This window comes from Melitaea cinxia, chromosome 18 (assembly GCF_905220565.1).
Source record: "Melitaea cinxia chromosome 18, ilMelCinx1.1, whole genome shotgun sequence".
Lineage (NCBI taxonomy): Eukaryota > Metazoa > Arthropoda > Insecta > Lepidoptera > Nymphalidae > Melitaea > Melitaea cinxia.
In genome coordinates this window covers 13,164,256-13,180,906 of record NC_059411.1, presented here as the reverse complement: position 1 = coordinate 13,180,906, position 16,651 = coordinate 13,164,256, and the positions used below count along the sequence as shown (strand labels likewise).

Genomic DNA, 16,651 nt, shown 5'->3' with positions numbered 1-16,651 from the left:
GCCTTCCACCCAACCATTTCTCTGGGAATATATAAAATTGTAACTTATTTTGTAGTTTTTGTAAGTATTCATTAAAATGCTGAAAAATATATAACGATTTTCATTTTTAGTAAATTATGTACAAATATTTCATTAACTGGGATTTCCTCTTTTAAGATATTTACTATATTATAATAATTCAAATAAATGAATAAATAACTACAATATTACAAATAAATATAAAAAATACGATAAATAGTTATTCAGTCGGTCCCAAAAGGGAAATTCAATTAACGTATTTTGAGTAATTCGTTTCGTTTTAAATTGTTTTATTTTCCTGGTAAAATTGAGAAGAATTACTGTAGAATGTTTTGTTCAAGTTATATTTTCCCTTTAAAATATCCTTAATATTTAAATAAGAATAATTGTCTTGCATCTGTGCGTCAAAATTGTACGCGTAGAATTTCAAATTAACATCGTTTATTATCAATTTCAGAAAGGCCACGTGGTTCTCGAAAATTCGGTGCATAAATTTAAGTACAAGACTGGGTAGTCTTCTGAGTAGAAGGGTTTCTGTTCATAGATTCATAGCAGCTGTCATGATAATAGCCCGTTTCTTTGAATTCTTTGCATATCCATTTTTTACAAGAATTAGTTTCAATCTTTTTCTTTCGTCATAACGATACTCTTCTTGGGTTCATTTGGTTTCTTTATTATTTGGATTTCACGGCCAGAATGAGTATGATGCTCTGAAGCTGTTAACTAGTTACTATATAATTTATTTCAGGCCGGACCATGATTCATCACAAATAAAAAAGTTTAAAAATAAATGGGTGCGGACTACCTTTTATCAATTCGCTTCAAGAAAAAGACCAATTATCATTACAGCCTATACAGTCCACTGCTGGACATAGGCCTCCACAAGTTTACGCCAAAAATTAAATCGTAGAAATTTAGCTTGCTTGAAAAGCTTACTTCAATTTACCAACTTGAACAGGACGTGGCTGACTAAGCGAAAGTGAGTAAAAATTATTCCAAAAAGATGTGTCTGTGCATCATAGACTTTTTTCTCACTCGAAAAACAGAGAGGTATAGGTTAGAGGTCATCTAATGTCAAACAACTCACGTTTCATATGTCAGATATATGTCAATTTGTCTAGATCGACACAAGAAAACTATTTTTTTTTTCTTCAGTATAATGTTTTTACTGTTTATATTTAAATCCCACATGAGCTTGTTATTATTTTTAAGTTTGTTTTTTTAAACAAACACCAACAACCAAAAGTTAAAAAAAAAAACATTATTTTCTATTAAAAGATCAAGTCTAGTTTAGTAATGTCATTAGACTTATTACTTTTATGCATATAACATTATATATTACTTTGGTAATGCATAGAAATATATTAATACGTAAAATATATTATACTTGTATATGTAATAGCGAAGTTCACTATCCGTGAATGACTAAGCGATGTAGATGACGCCTCATTGATTACATAATAGAGCGATACAACAAATTATTTTATATTTTGGTTATATATTTATTACATAATAATTATAACGTAATTCAGGTTGCTGTTCTTAATCTGAATTAAATAATGTGAGTGGACTGTCATAAGCATATAGCTGATGTGCTCAGAAGGTTTTAGCTATAAAGCGAAAAATCGAAAATTAAAAGAAAATCATATACTACTATACTAGGTTTAAAAATCAATTAACTCATATTCAAAAGCAGGTTTATAGCTTTTTGTTTCTATTTTTTTTTTTTTTTCGTAAACGTAAATTTTTAAAGCATTAACCCATGTTATATTATTACCTATCGTTGAGGTAACAGTGTTTACTTTTTTGATTTCATTAATCATTATTATATATTATATACATATAATAAAATGGTAGGAAAGTCAAAACTGTACATTGAATATTTTTTTAAAAGAATACTTAGGGTGTGATCAACAATCGATACCGAAGCCAAAAATATAGTTTTTAGAATTTTGTCTGTTTGTCTGTATGTATGTCCGGGATAAACTCAAAAATTACTGCATGGATTTACTTCAAATTTGGCACGAATATTATTAAGAAGTCGGGTCAACATATAGGCTACATATTATCACCCTATCACCTACTGGGAACGAGCAGTGAACCTTTATTTCTTCAACGCATTCTGTAACAACAAGTGCTGTGTGGCTACGGCACTAAAGAATTTAGCCATCCCCTCTCTTCCCGTGGGTGTCGTAAGAGGCGACTAAGGGATAACAAGGTTCCACAACCATTTTGGAACTTAAGAAGCCGACCGATGGCGGGATAACCATCCAACTGCTGGCTTTGAAATACACAGGCCGAAGACGGGCAGCAGCGTCTTTGATGCGACAAAGCCAGTATTGCGGTCACCAACCCGCCTGCCCAGCGTGGTGACTATGGGCAAAACACATGAGTTCACGTTATTTTTGGCGTTAACTTGTGGAGGCCTATGTCCAGCAGTGGACTGTATAGGCTGTAATGATGATGATGATGATGATGATTTTGTAACAACGTGTAATCTAACGACGCATATTTGAATGTCGTTGTTATTATGTTAATAATCAGCTTCACACTATAAATAAAGACATTCTGTAGTATATTTAGTATCAGCATTACACCCGTGCGAAGCCGGGGCGAGCCACTAGTATAGTATAAAACAAAGTCGCTTCCCGCTGTCTATATGCTTAGATCTTTAAAACTACGAAACGGATTTTGATGTGGTTTTCTTTAGTAGATAGAGTGATTCCAGGGGAAGTTTTATATGTATAATACAAGCATAATATAGTAGAAGAGCACTGATAGTTTTAGAAGTTTCTAATTTGATGTCGTAAATAAACCCTTTTTTTGCTCTTACATTGCAAATATTTATTTTACATTTAGTATCAGCATTGCACCCGTGCAGAGCGAGGGCAGGTCGCTAGTGTTATATAAATAAAAAGTTAAGCACAAGTCCTTGTACAACGAAAAAAAATTACGTTCATAGTAAATAGTATCTTAAAAAACTACGCAGCATAATTAAATATATAAGGAAAGCTCGTAGCCCTTGTATATAATATATAGCCCTGCTCCTCGGGAAAAATGACCTTGGATGGAAAAATATTTTAAGAATCTCAGTTTTTAATATAAACAAGATTTTAGCGTTTAAGATTAATGAACACTCTGTCTAATGTTACGTACCTAGTCGTAAATATTAAACTGCCGAATAAAATCCTATACCCTAATTAGTTTACAAAATAGAACAGCATAATAATTAATAACATACGAATTACACTTATTTCCAAACAATTAATGTCAACCAAGATATATTTTTTATTCCTTAATTTCGGTAAAGAAAAATTAATAAACACGTAAAAACCTATTTAAAAATAAGTACTATTTTGTATTGAATTGATAACATTAGTATTGAAATTTATTTTTAGGTTAGGCTTGGGCTTCAAACATTTTTTTTTTAAATAATTAATGACTGGAATTTTTCAAAATGTAATACAATATACAACACAATTTTCCTTTTACAAAATCTAAAAATTCAAAATTTCCTCCATCAAACCACTTCACCTATTATTAAATAATAAATTATCCATCATATCGTAAATTCCCATCGAATCATGTCCCGAATATCGTAAGCGGGCAAAAAAATTTTTTTTTCAAAATTCCCGTAAAAGGTTCAGTCTGTTCCCGAGAGACGGTGGCTAATTTATTTATCACCGAACCGGCCGGGGCATATTGGTGTCGTTTATTCACGTATAGAGCTCGTCTAGAGTCCTTGATCTAACGTGTAAGTTATTATTGCAATAACTTCTTTATCGTAAAGAAATTTTGATATCAGTATATTTTTGCTAGTTGTTTGTTATTGTGATATACGATATCGCGTTCTATTTTCGTATGTTTGTATTTGTTTCATAGAAACATAAACCGAAAAAATGAAATATATACTGTTGTTGATGTCGTTTTTAAGGAGGAGGGTCGCAATTCGATTATACATTTTTTTATGCATGTTAAATGTATGTTACCTTAGAACTTTTGACTGGTTTAACCGATTTCCATAATTTTTATTTATATTGAAACGTATTACGTGTTATGTAGTCCTATTTAAATATGATTGACATAATTATAATGAATACTTTTTAAGTAATCTTTGATGACGCGTATTTATGAGACGGTGATTACTTTGTCGCAACGCCATCTATTTGAATTCAGTAAAAGTACTTCAGTGAATATCGATCAAAGGATGCTACGTGGCCACATCTACTACGTACGTAATGAGCTGTATTATCTACTAGGGTAGCGGTTTATTCTTTATAAATAATTTTGATGATTCTTGTTTTTTAACCGACTTCAAATAAAGGAGAAAATTACTCAATTCGACCATATATATTTTTAACCGACTTCCAAAAAAGAAGGAGGTTCTCAATTCGACTGTATTTTTTTTTTATGTATGTTACATCAGAACTTTTGACTCGGTGGAGCGATTTCGACAAATTTTCTTTTAATCGAAAGGTGGTGTGTGCCAATTGGTCCCATTTAAATTTATTTGAGATCGAACAACTACTTTTCGAGCTATATCTAATAATGCGTTTTTACTTGACGCTTTTTTCGTCGACCTACGTTGTATTATACCACATAACTTTCTACTGGATGTACGGATTTTGATAATTCTTTTTTGTTGGAAAGGAGATATCCCTAATTTAGTACCATGATAAGGAAACCAGGATCTGATGATGGGATCCTAGAGAAATCGAGGGAAACTCTTGAAAATCCGCAATAACTTTTTACTAGGTGTACCGATTTTGATAATTCTTTTTTTGTTGGAAAGAATATATCCCTAGTTTAGTACCATGATAGGGAAACCAGGATCTGATGATGGGATCCCAGAGAAATCGAGGGAACTTCTTGAAAATCCGCAATAACTTTTTATTCGGTTTACCGATTTTAATGATTTTTAATTTAATCGAAAGCCGAAGTTTATCATGTGGTCACATTTAAATTTCATTGAGATCTGATAACTACTTTTTGAGTAATCTTTGATAATGCGTTGTTACTTGACTATTTTTTCGTCGATCTACGTTTTATTACACGTCGATGTAATTGAAGTCGGTTTTTTTTTTTTCGTTTGCGAGCAAACACATTTATTTTAATGTATGTTTGGAGATAACTTCGTTGTTTATGAACAGCTTTTGATCATTCTTTTTTATTGGAAAGGAGATATTTCAAGCGTGATACCATGATAGGGAAACCAGGATCTGATGATCGAATCCCACAGAAATCGAGGGAAACTCCCAAAAATCGTAGTGACGACTAGTGCGTAAATTAAATTTTTTCGTCTACTTACCTTGTATTACTTGTCCATGTAATCGAAGTCGGTTTTTTTTCATTTGCGAGCAAACACAATTATCATCGAAAGCGAATGCTTGTCTTGTGGTCCCATTTAAATTTAATCGAGATCTGATTACTACTTTTTAACTAATCTTTGATAGCGCGTTACTTACTTGACTATGTTTTCGTCTACTTACTTACGTTGTATTACTTGTCTATGTACTTGAAGGCGGTTTTTTTTTTGTTTGCTAGCAAATACAATTATATTAGTATACCTATCTCTGTTACTTTTGTCAGTCATTCATGATTCAAATCCGAGCTGGCGCTGTTCACTTTTCTAGTGTCGAAAAGTGTTAAAAATCTAATCTCGTACTAGACGCTGAAGGTAAATATTGTGTACTCAACTTCATCTCTTGAATTAAATTCTGAGAATTATATTTAAGTAGATTCGAAATATGGTTACATAGAGATTAATCTGAAGTCGCTTTCATCTCCTACTTTTCTTATTTTTTGAGCCAGGGTCAGACAAACAAATATGCATATATAGGCTTACGTTTTGGTCAGACCGTCTAGAGCTTGCCATACATCCTAATAGCTCTATTTATTTTATAAATTACATAATTTTTATTACTTTTATTCATAGTTAAACAAGTTTGTTTAAAATAAGTTGTTTTATTAGTTACCAATTAGCTATTTTAATAAAAACAATTTTAATTTAGTTTTTTTTTCTGTCTAGTATTATTCTTTCTACTTTAATACATTCAATTAAAATTAACATCATCGTAGGCACATAAAAAATAATAAATAATGAGATCTAAAGTAACATGAAAAATTAATTAGTCCGCCATTAATATTCAGCTGTTATAATACTAATTAATTACGTACAAAATTTTATATTTTTGTAATGTATTTACTGAATCAATATTAGGTTTCTTTTAAGCTCAATTTGATTCCATAGCCCATCCTAGTGATTATTTTTATGAAAAATATGACTAGTAATTAAATGACTATTTAAATACTATATTATTACTAGCTGACCCCGCAAACGTTGTTTTGCCATATATCTTATTAAACCCCTTAATCCCCCCACTACAACTTAGGGGTATGAAAAATAGATGCTGGTCGATTCTCAGACCTACCCAATATGCACACAAAATTTCATGAGAATTGGTCAAGCCGTTTCGGAGGGGTTTAACTACAAACAACGCGACACGAGAATTTTATGTATTAGATTTATGACTAATATTAAGCTTACGAATAAACAGTACATTCATAACATTTTTTTTAGAGTTTAATAACGATAAATAATTATTAATGTATTTATAACAAAAATATGATTACGATAGTAACTTAATGCTCGATAATTCACAGTGAATAACTGTGAATAAAGATTAAATCCATCTTAATAAGAAAATAGGCTTAACGGCCTGTAATATCCCACTGCTAGGCGTATGCCTCTTTCCCCATGTAGGAGAAGGAATCAGAGCTTAATCCACCACGCTGCTCCAATGCGGGGTGGCAAATATATTCCCTAATATGAGTAACGATCGCTATCAGTTGTATTTGATAACAATCGGGACCGACCGCTTAACGTGCTCTTCGAAGCACGGTGGGGAGATCCAAAAGAACTGCAAAAACATCCAAACCACGGCAAACATCTGTATGGCCAAAAGTTTGTCATGTGCTGAGATCGAACCCGCAGCCACAAACTAGTGCTGTGACAGTTACGCCAACGCTTCGTTACTTAGTGATGAAATATATTTAAATTATCATAGAATATTTGATGTTGTTCTAACTAAACTGTACAAGTTGTTCAAGATTATCGACAAACGAGAGAAGCTCAAGCTACTGAATATATCATGCATTGCATGCTGTGTTGTGTCCAGAGTGAACACAAACGTACACATTTTATTGGCATTATTATAAAATTATTACGTGTTTCAATTAATTTGTGAACCAAATAAAAAAGACATCTTCATTACGATCAATGCTACTGGTACTTTACGTGGTCATATACATGATAGTAAGCATTGTTTTTATTATATTGCTATGAAATATTTTAATACTTGTAGGTAGTTTCTGCTAATTCAGCTACTACAGTAATTGAAGGAGCAAATTGTATTTCAAGAGAGTTCAAAAAAAAATCTTTATTTGATTCGGTGACATTTAATACACCATAGAAGAGTAGCCGACAATTCACACTTTCCGACTTAAGTGGATTTCGTAGGAAACATGAAGCAGGCCAAGAGAGAATCAACTTATTTAATTTGGCACGGAATCGAAGAACTTTCGTTTCGAAATATTAAAAATTTCCACTGTTCATAATCGCCAACTTTCCAGAATGTTCGCCGGCCCTTGATTAATTAGAAGTGATGATTGTGAACTAAAGTTTATCGTAATAATATAAAAAAGGCCATTCACATCAAGACAGTTTGCTCTATGATAACGAAGACTTTAATTATTAATATATATCTCACGAAATTATCGATTTAGACTTGGTTATTGAAGTATTAACAAGAAATATCTTGGCTAAAATCTGGAATAGCCTGACTGGGATGGTATCTCAACGTTTTAGACTTTCACCGACAAAATATACTGTTCTCAAGTAATGCTGTGTTCTTGTGGGTAATCATGTAGACATAGCTCATGTGGAAGTTCGAGGCCAGGGTTAGCAATGTGCTTGCGATGAAACCGGTGTTTCGGCCATGAACACGATATTTGGTTACCATCTTGTTTGCAATTCTAATAGTAGAAAAAAAATAACCTGAAAATTTTCCATCAACCGTTCTGTATGACATTATACTCATAAAAGATGTAATAATACACCAATAGTTGTACAAGAATATGGCAACGGCTGATCTTTTTATTTATCCTTATAAATCAACATCAAACTTGTGTCCCGATTTAAACCGCAGTTGACTGAGCCTTTAGGGTGTGGAATCTTAGAATATTCTATGTCTCTGTCCTATCCTGAATAGCACCTATCTTAATAAATTAGTTTATATTATAGGTTGAATGTTTTCAAGTCACTTCTATTTATGAAGTTTCAAATATTAATGATATATTAGTGAAAATTAGAATTTATATCTTTCTTAATATATTATTATCTAATACTATCGACGCATCTTCCTATATTGGTACAGAATATTTAAATCTAAGCCAACTCTCTGTTGTCTTACGAATATGAATATACTTTTCAGCCTATCGCAGTCCACTGCTAGACATAGGCCTTCAAAATTTCGCGCTAAAAATGGCGTAAACTCATGTGTTCTGCCCATAGTCACCACGCTGGGCAAGCGGGTTGGTGACCGCAACATTTTAGGCTGGCTTTGTTTCACCGAAGACGCAGCTGCCTACTTTTTATTTTATTTATTTGTTTGATATGAATAAAATATACGAAAAAAAGGTCATTGTTCATTTAAGTAATAGTTACTGGTATTTTCGTTAAATTACACGTTTCCATTTTAAAAATGCGTGTTTTAAATACTTATCTAACAGCGAATAGAGATAGAATAAAATGTTTGCAATGCATTGCTTTCGTCTTTGATAAGGCATTGTTGAGACTAACATTAAACATTGTCAAATATTTAGTATAAGATTGATGTCAATGTAAACACAACTGAATTATATAATTAAATCGACGGAGATTAACAACCACTCTAATGTAATGGTGCGTGTGCCGTGTCGGCGGCACCTAAACACCGACGGGCGCGGTTTCGATTCCCGCTTGGAGTGGATATTTGTGTTTATACAAATATTTCCGATCTGGTTGTTAGTCCTTGTGGGTCTCCCCACCGTGTCTCGGAGAGCACGTTAAGCTGTCCTTCCCAGTTGTTATCATGTACTACTAATAGCAATCGTTACTCATAGTAAGGAATATATCCGTCAACCCGCGTCAGAGCAGTGTAGTGCAGTTGATTAAGCTCTGGTCCTTCTCCTACGTGGGGAAAGAGGTCTATGCCCAGCAGTAGGATATTACAGGCTGAAGTGTAAGCTTAATTAAATCGTCACGCATTAACTCAGTATCATTATTCTTCAGGGATGGGTTTTATCTCCCTTTTTATTCACCACATGTATTCAACATGGTATTGCTATTAAATTTCTTTCTTTTCTATTTCATATATTTTACGAACATTTAAATGTATTATTAGAAAATTTATATTCCTAAAAAACTCTCATGCTGAAAGGTAATGATACCCAAGAAAGAGAAAAGAAATACTTAGAATCCTGTATCAAATTTCAATGCTTTGTTTAAAAATACAGAATCTTTTTTAAATGTTATTTCAATATATTCAAACGATATCAAACGCTCGTAAAATATATTTTTAAAATAAAATTGTAGTTGTTAAGAAAATATAAAGGTCTGTACAAGCTCAGTAGAAAGCTTAAAGTTGGTTTCATAATTAATTTGAAGTTATTTATTTTTATATAACTAGGTTGGCAAACAAGCGTATTACTCACCTGAGGGTAAGCGATTACCATAGCTTATAGACACCTGCAATACTGTTGTCGACCCTACCCCCAATCCTCTCCGGGGTGGAGGCTCTCTTCACATGTGGGTTGGGATTTTTTCCAAAAGCTACCATTTTTAGTGGACATCTCCGAGAATGCCGTTTTTATGCAAGACAATGCTCACCCATGCTCCACGTGTGCACGTGGAGTGGCCAGCACGCAGCTCCGACTTAAACCCCATTGAGCATGCATGGGACGAAATGGGGTAATGTGTGCCAGCGACATTCAACGCCAATCGCGCTACGAGAAATGAAAGAAGCTCTAATAGAGGAAAGGCAGAATATTCCGCAGCATCGCTTCAAAAACTTAGAAGGAAGTATACCAAATGCATATATATATACAGCAGTTTTATGCAAAAGAGCAGTATTGTAAGCTCGTGGAGATAACACAAAGTAATCAAATGCATGAAAACGGCACATCTGTAACCAATCTACATTTACGAAAATACTGGAAAAACTGCGCGTTTTTATTTGTTTTTTAAGTACATGAAAATATTTTTTAATTTTGTCTTAATTTCATAAAAGTGGTTTAGGTACTGGGTGGGAAGGTTTATAAAATTGTCTCATACCTAAATACGATGAATAAATTTACTGAACTGATGTGTCGACTATTATATTCCCTTGCGTCAGAGTCGGATTATTTTTCCATAAAAGTTTTATCCCTATGGACAGGCGATATAAGCTTATTTGCGCCCAATTTTCTTTCGACACGTATAATATGTATTGATTCCGTCGAATTGAAAAGTTAGTTACAGTCTGATCAGCTACTAACAGAAATCTAGACTGATAGAATTTAACTGGAGAGTAATTTCGTTACACTCAGAATAGATCAGTAGAGAAATCATGAGAGATCCAATATAAATTACAGCCAAAGTTGGCAAGAATTGTAAGTGAGAGGAGTCAAAATTGTGAGAGCGCACTAAGTATATCATAGTAAATACGCAAAATAAGATTTAAAAAAATTTACTTATTTGTAGCTTATTTTTACTTTTACACATTTTTCATAACATGTGACATTTTTACCCAAAGTGAGCGCATTCGTACCGGACAGTGTTCTCGATGGCTAGGTTTTTGCAATTTTTTTACAGACGCCTAATTTGAGTGCTCCACATCCTAGACGCCTGTCGTTCTGTAAATATATTAGTATTAAAATTTGATATACTTGATCCTGGCGCTTAAAACTTTCTATGAAATATTACTGAAATTTATTTAGATTTATTCGCTTGATACTAAAAAAGTAGTATCATAGTCGTAAATCTTTTCTTATAAAAATTTTTGTACATTTTCGTACATTCATTAAATTATAACCTTATCACAGTATTCTAGAGTTCCCCTGTAAACTGATCGATTTTTGGATTAAAGTATTTGAATTGTTACCTTGTGATTTTAGCTCTATATGTCACAATCTTGATATCATAATATGATTTTTTTATGATTTTCAATTAACCCTAACCTTCAATAGACAAATTTCACATCTGTCTGACTGTTAGTTTTTAGAATAGAGCGTTTTAAGTGAAGCAACTTTTTTAGTTTGAAGAAAATGGATGAAAGTTACATGTTTAAAATATGTTTTTAACTTTATCTCGGCGGGAGACGCGCCCCATACCGTAACAAGGACTGTCGCTACCGGGTCAAAAATACCACAATGAATTTATTTTAAAGAAGGAGATTTCTAAGAGGTATTTCATAAAACAATTTCTTTTTTACTAAATTTAAAAATATTTATAATGAAATAATGTATTTATTTATCGATTTATTTTCATGGAAACAAACAGTATATATATTTTTTATTTTTATAAATAGCACATATTTAGTAAATCATAACCAGAACAGTTTCCAAAGATTGTAAATATATAAAGTATATATTAACTACTGTAATGCATTACTTTTTAATGCACATGTGTAAATAAATTTAACTTTTATACCTTACTGTGTCCTAAAAGCAATTAATCTTTTTTTTAAACCGAGTTCGAAAAAAGAAGGTATATATATATATATATATATATATATATATATATATATATTTTATGTATGTTCAGGGATAATCTATTAATCCGTCGTTTATGAACCGATTTTGATAATTCTTTTTGTGTTGGAAAGGAGATATCCCTAGTTTGGTACCATGAGAAGGAAACCAGGATCTGATGATGGAATCTCATTGCGCCTAAAAAGATCTGTCGGTGATGAATACCGTACAAACAGTGGTCAGCCATTCAAACTGGTGGACCATTACATGTTCTTTAAAAGGTACACAAAGCGGTGCGGCACGAAATTAAGCAGAAAACCAAATTTTTTATACATGTGTTAAATTTTACATGGTAATGCCTCCTACTCATACGTTCATTTGTTTCTTGATTCGCCACCGTGTATATCAATGTTAATAAATAAAAAAGAATTAATATAATAACATGATTGTCTGTTGTTTCCCATAGTAGGCAATTTAATTCCTTTGCTTAAGGTAATAGCCGGCTGATATGGATTACACCCAGACTGGAGGCGGGAATTTTAGGCACAACCCTGGAGTAAAAAACAGGGTCATAGCAAACTCGTAACACAGAAAAATCATAAACCTACGTCGTAGGTTATCAAACAAAGTCTCAGCATCAAAAACTTTTGAATTTTTCACGAAATTAATGTTTTTATTTATATTGAAAAATAAAGTATACTGGTATTTTTTTCTATCATATTTCTAACAAATCCATAAACGTGCTTGTGTACAAGTATATGAAAGTTAACTTCATTCAAAATTCTCTTCTAAGAACTATACACAATATAACACGTCAGAAATACGAAGGGAAAATTATTTTCTCGATACAAGGTAATAAATCTCTTTACCTATTACCGTGGTAACAAGTAAGCTCTTACAAAAACATTTAAAGCACCAATATGAGGTGCCTTAAAAAATAACGGATATTTTTCGTAAAATAATATTAATTTATCTGCAATAATGTTTCCTTCAATATAGTTCCTATTAGACATTATACACTTATGACAACGTTCCTTCCAATTTTTGAAAGACTTCTCAAACTTGATCGTAGCTTATAAACTTTATCTATTTCAGCGATCCGCTTTTATATGTCCATCTCCTTGTAAAACTCGAGTTTTTCTCTTTAAGGTTCTCTTTATATTTGGATATAAAAAAGTCACTTAGAGCTATTGGACATCTTAAAAACTGGTGTATCGTTACAATATTATATTTGGTTAAATATTTAGAAACTAGCAGTGAAGCAGGTGTCAGCAGGTATGAGCAGGTGTTATCGTAGTGCAAAATTGTTCTACTTCAAAAGTTGGCGATTTTTATTTCATATTATTGCAAGCAAACGGCTTTGAACTTATAAATTCTTATTGACCGTCTTGTGATAACAATATAGGAAGCATTATTCCTTTAAATTTGAAGAGCAATGTATGTATGACCTTGACTTGTTTGATCACACTTGTCGAAGCTTTTTCGAACATCGTGAGCCAGAATACTTCCTAAAACGCTCGAAACTTAGTTTCAATATCATACCCGCAAACCCATTTTCATCACCTGTTTGAATGTCTACGTGACATCGTTTAGTAACTCTTGTATATATTTGAATGCCCCGCAAATTGTATTCAAAAATCAAAATTTTTTGGTACAAACGTTCTGCCATTTGCTTTACACGCAAAATATTCAATGAAACTTCATGCCATGAGCTAATAGATATGTCTACACCACAAAACTGCTCCTATATTACATGGCGGTTCACATCAAGTAGTTATTGGTACATACTCAGTGAACATATCCAATGATATTATTACATATTAGTGTCAGTCTGTTACTTTCCTCACCTAGCCAATATCAATAATCATATCACATTAATACCGATTGCAATATATGCTGTTAGGGCTAAGGCAATTACAAGCTGCAGCCAATATGTCTAATTTATATCATTTAATATCTACAATACATTGAATTATTCAATTTATACTACAAAGAAATATAGCACAATATATTTGATGACTTGTAATTATAACGGTACCATAACGACGCAGGTCATCAAACTGTCACATTATTTTTTAACTAGCGTCACTTATTTGAGGCAATAAAATTATTTTCAAATTTTTATCCTATTCGGTGATGTTAATGCACGTATTTGTCATGTATATCGTGAGCACGATGATACAGATGCATACATATAGTCCAGCCGTCACACATTTTCAGAAAATTATAGTTGTGTTTGTGTGTGATGGTTCATCACGCCTGACTGAGGGTTATTAAAATTACATCTTAACTTTATACTTACAGTATTTTCTCAAGATCTAGTAATAATCCTCCCTTATATTTAAACTGTAACGGGCTCTATTTTACACATTGAAGGTATTCAGGTTTTTTTGGAGCATCTATTTTGTCTGTCTTTCTGTACAACTGTCTGTATATTAGCAGGGCAAAGCATGAAATCCTCTGAATAAAACTCAATACAAACTGAGGACGATTTTCTTGCATACGATTTAAGAGACTTAATGAAAGAACGCATTCGAAAACGAAATCTAGGATACGGCTAGCGATCAATAAATTTGATTACAATTGAATTGAAGTTAAATCTATAATAGTACATAGTTTATTTATATTAGACTGTAAATACTATATTTTTAAGAAACTTTCTGCTCGTGGCTTCATTGGCTTCTATTTCACGATTTGGCTGTTCGGTTTTCTTTAGTTAAAACAAAACTTATGTCTCACTCAGTGATAACATAGCATCCTCCTGAGGAAATATTTTTAAAAATAGGTTAATTAATTTTCATTTCATTTAAAATTAATATCCATAAGTGCGACAAAAATACGAATCATTTCCTACAATTACTATAGATTACTTGGTATTGTATAAGTAATCAATCTTTCGCAAAACATTTTGTATGAAGTCCAAGAAGTCCGAAATCTAAGCGTAGTCTTTAAAAGTGTACTTGCTGTACTCGATGACATCGTACATTAGTGTAAAGTTGTGTCGTTTATCAGGATAAAACTTTGCGAATCAATTGTACAGTTGAGACTTTACTTGGACAAAAGTATATAAAGAGTTCGACTTTAGGAAAGGACGAAAAAGTTTATTCTTTGGGTACTATCCACTTGTTTGACGATCAGTCTTAATATTATTGCTTTTACACATGTTTTACCAATCATTAATGAAGTAGGGTTTTAAAAAAAGAACATACCACAAATATATATCTATACAAATAAATAAAATTGAAGAGTCTATTTGTAATATTAAAATAACCACTTTTTACTAAATGCGTACGTGTGGTGGTATACACGATAGATATACCAAAATATATTTTTACAATTTTTGTCTATCTATTTTGACGGGACTTTCACTCGCAGATAGCTGATATAGTAAGGAGTAACTTAGGCTACTTTTATTTTAGAAATTTATTTATTGTATTACTTTGTGAACTGAACTTATAACTTTTTTGTTATTGTTCACGCGGACGATGTCGCGGGCACAGCTAGTAATATATAAATTTGTTAGGCATCTTTGTAAACTGGTCACATAAAAAGTTCCAAATTTATTTGTCCGTTTTTAATCTTAATGTTATTTAAAAATAGTGTCGTTAATCAAAACATTTTACAAACTATAACATTACTTTCGCAAATAAGAAGTCAGATAATTTACGAGTTTCGATAGAATTTTATCCATTTCAATAAAAATTCAACCTTAACGTAACACGCTTGAATGACACTATTATTGTGGCAAACACTTTGAAAGTTTCATATTTATTTAGGATTCGTGATGGACTATCGTCCTAAGAATACAACGGGCATTATGAAAACATAATGAATTCAGACCGACAAACAATTTAGTTAGCTATGTAAAATATTGATTGTATTACCAAACAATGTTCAGGGTAAGCACAGGTTGAGTTAGTTCATTTACTTTTCAATACATGTTTAGGTAAAGGAGAGTTGATATAGTCCACTAAATTAAGTATGTGGAACATTACGAAGCTGAGAAACGCAATAAGTTCATTATCTGATTAAGACTACTAGGCACTAGTGCGTAAGAAAACTAATGTATACGCGAATTTCGCTCATTATAACGAAACAAATTTTTCAAATTTTATCGCGGTTTGTTAAGTTTTGTGTCCACCCGTGACCATGGTCGCTGGAAAGTATCCGAAACATCGGGCATCTAAAAAACTTAATAAACCGTGATAAAATCCGAAACATTTGTTTCTTTATATAAAGAAAACTAATGAAAACTGGATTGTCTGGAAGAAATGGATAAATAGCCATAAGTCCAATAGCTTAACCTGCTCTCCGAAATACGTTGGGGAGACCCAGAAAGACGAAAATCCAAACCGGAAAGAAATATTTGTACAAATACAAATATCCATCCTGAGCGAGAAACAAACCAGCAAAACGCCGATGTTTAGGCGCGTACATGGCACATGTTCCTCTACACCAGAAAGTTTGTTCATCATTACAGCCTATACAGTCCACTGCTGGACATAGGCCTCCACAAGTTTACGCCAAAAATAACGTGAACTCATGTGTTTTGCCCATAGTCACCACGCTGGGCAGGCAGGTTGGTGACCGCAGTACTGGCTTTGTCGCACCGAAGACGCTGCTGCCCGTCTTCGGCCTGTGTATTTCAAAGCCAGCAGTTAGATGGTTATCCCGCCATCGGTCGGCTTCTTAAGTTCCAAGGTGGTTGTAGAACCTTGTTATCCCTTAGTCGCCTCTTACGACACCCACGGGAAGAGAGGGGGTGACTAAATTCTTTAGTGCCGTAGCCACACAGCACACACAGAAAGTTTGTTAATTTTAAGTAATTACTATTTTATAGAAATACCTTAAAACTTTATAGTTT

At 32.7% G+C, this 16,651-nt stretch overlaps 1 long non-coding RNA gene across 1 annotated transcript; it reads right to left on the bottom strand.

Annotated features, from left to right (window-relative positions):
* Positions 1-396: 396 nt before the first annotated feature.
* LOC123662005 lies at positions 397-15,999 on the bottom strand. Its single transcript, XR_006744425.1, has 3 exons — positions 15,849-15,999; positions 14,835-14,838; positions 397-408 (listed from the first exon to the last, which is right to left on the bottom strand). It is a non-coding gene; the product is annotated as an uncharacterized LOC123662005 (long non-coding RNA).
* Positions 16,000-16,651: the final 652 nt, after the last annotated feature.